Raw genomic sequence first — 2,101 nt, 5'->3', positions numbered from 1 at the left:
ATACATATAAATATACATATATATATATACACACAGTATGAAGCCTTATAAATTTGTTAGCTTGTATCAAAGCTGTGGATGCACAAAAGTTCCCTTTAAAAAAAGGAAAAGTACTGCCAACAGTCTTGAGATGCTCTGTATTGCAATGCAGCTTGCTGATATGCATTTTGAAGGTTTGGTGATATCTGAGACAGCTCTGACCCCCCCCCCCCCCCCAAAAAAAAAAAAAAAAAAGGAATAATTTATCTCAAGCTGCCTCCTTATGCTTGCTGAGACTTGGTAGCGCAGGCAGACACTAGGAAGAGAGGATTTTTCTCCCCGTCAGAATAACACCTTGTCTCTGTGCTGAAACATGCTCTGCTGGAGGCGACGGCACCCATGGAAAAGAGTTTTGACACATAACAGCTGAGCAGATGTGGGTGGGAAGGTGAGACCTTCTGGGTTTTGTGTCATGAGAATCAGTCAGCATTTTTTAAAGCGTTTAGTTTGTACGTGTCGAGGAAAATGATGCATGTTGCTGAAATACATCACTCATCCTTGTGCTTTCACTGTGCCTGGTCATTGTGTGATATTTCACAAAAGAGATCAGTACAGACTTCTGAAGGAGATGATACTRACTAGCATCAAAAAATATTTTAACAATAATCATTAGATGTTTAATGTTTACGCATGACATGGACAGATAATTAATGTGCTCATTTGTGCTGATTTAGGCAGAACAGACGTGACAGCAAAATAAAAAGAAAAGGACCGAGCACACATCCCTGAGGAATGACCAGTGGTGGGCACCAGTCCGCTGAAGCGCAAATCCCCTAGTTGCGGACCTAAATATTTTGTTTGCGCTTTAGCGGTCTTACTAATTTTTATAATTCATAAGCAGATTTGTGCTTTCTTAAATTAAAATGCAGAACTGCTAATAACTAATTATCTACCAGTCACCAGTGTGGCTGTCAATGAATCACAACACATGTGATCTAACCAACAGCACGCCCCTCAGATAAACACACTTATTGAGAAGGTATGCATCTTTGCTGACTGTTGCTTTCGGTCACGGTTCTGATTTCCCACAATGCTTTGTGTCTGCTTACGTAGCAGGAAGGCAATAGCAAAAACAGTTAACATTTGTAATCCATACTAAAATTTTGTATGTATTGATTTATTTTACTTTACAATTGGAGCGCCTTTTTAAAAAAAAATAAAGTTTAAATGCTGGAGCTCTATACTTGACGTAATTGGTCGAAGCAATCGGCCAACGGGGTTAGAGACTCAGAAATGGCTTAAAGATATTATGCTGATGAAGACTGACATCTAGTGGTCAACACATGAAAAACTTTAAAATCCAAGCTCTTATTTTGAAGGGAAGATAGTTTCCTGAACTCCATGCTTCCGTTTCCTGTCACAAATCAAATCTGTCATGTACCCAGTATGCATTGCTTTAGTTTTCAAATAAACAGTTTTAAAATTACTTTATTGATGCTTCTTTAATGAAAAATCTACAACAAACAAAAGAAAAAGACAAAAAAGCAGCCAAACTAGCAATCCTCAACAACTTTTTAATTTTTACACCACGAGCTAAAGGTCTGTTTCAAGAAATCACATCCCCAGCAATCAGTGCTTATAGAATTAAGCTGTACCAGGGTTCATACATCGCTAGTTGGCAGTGTTATGCATGTATTGTACATGAATTGTTGCCAGCTAGTAAGTGTCAAATTGAACTTGCGCTTTAAAATTAGCTTCCGCCATATTTTCTATGGCATAAGCGTTTTTGAAGTTGCTGACCTAAATATTTTCATAAGTGCTGTAGAAATTGCGGAGCTAATTTTTGGATTAGCGCTGCCCACCACTGGAAATGAGCTGTGTGAAGCTGACACCCCACCCACGTCAAAAAAATCCATCAAATAGTCAGAGTCGTTAGTGCTCCGTTTGTGCAGATTTGTGCCGTCAAAAGTGTCGTTTGTGCAGTTTTGGTTTCCGAGATATTAAATATTATATTTTTTGGTCATCTACAGTTCACCATCGCCCCATATCGCTCCAAAAACAAACCAAAGTGGGCTAGGTCGTTAGTGCTCCGTTTGTGCAGGTTTGTGCAGTCAAAACTGTC

The 2,101-nt window shown here is 39.0% G+C and overlaps 1 protein-coding gene across 2 annotated transcripts in view; it reads left to right on the top strand.

Annotated features, from left to right (window-relative positions):
• Positions 1–2,101, top strand: part of LOC106529266 (fibroblast growth factor 14) — a 53,538-nt gene that overhangs the window by 44,848 nt on the left and 6,589 nt on the right. The gene's annotated exons all lie outside the window — the stretch shown is intronic.

The sequence above is a fragment of the Austrofundulus limnaeus genome, unplaced genomic scaffold (genome assembly GCF_001266775.1).
Source record: "Austrofundulus limnaeus strain Quisiro unplaced genomic scaffold, Austrofundulus_limnaeus-1.0 Scaffold432, whole genome shotgun sequence".
NCBI classification, from domain to species: domain Eukaryota; kingdom Metazoa; phylum Chordata; class Actinopteri; order Cyprinodontiformes; family Rivulidae; genus Austrofundulus; species Austrofundulus limnaeus.
This window is presented reverse-complemented; position numbering and strand designations above follow the sequence as displayed.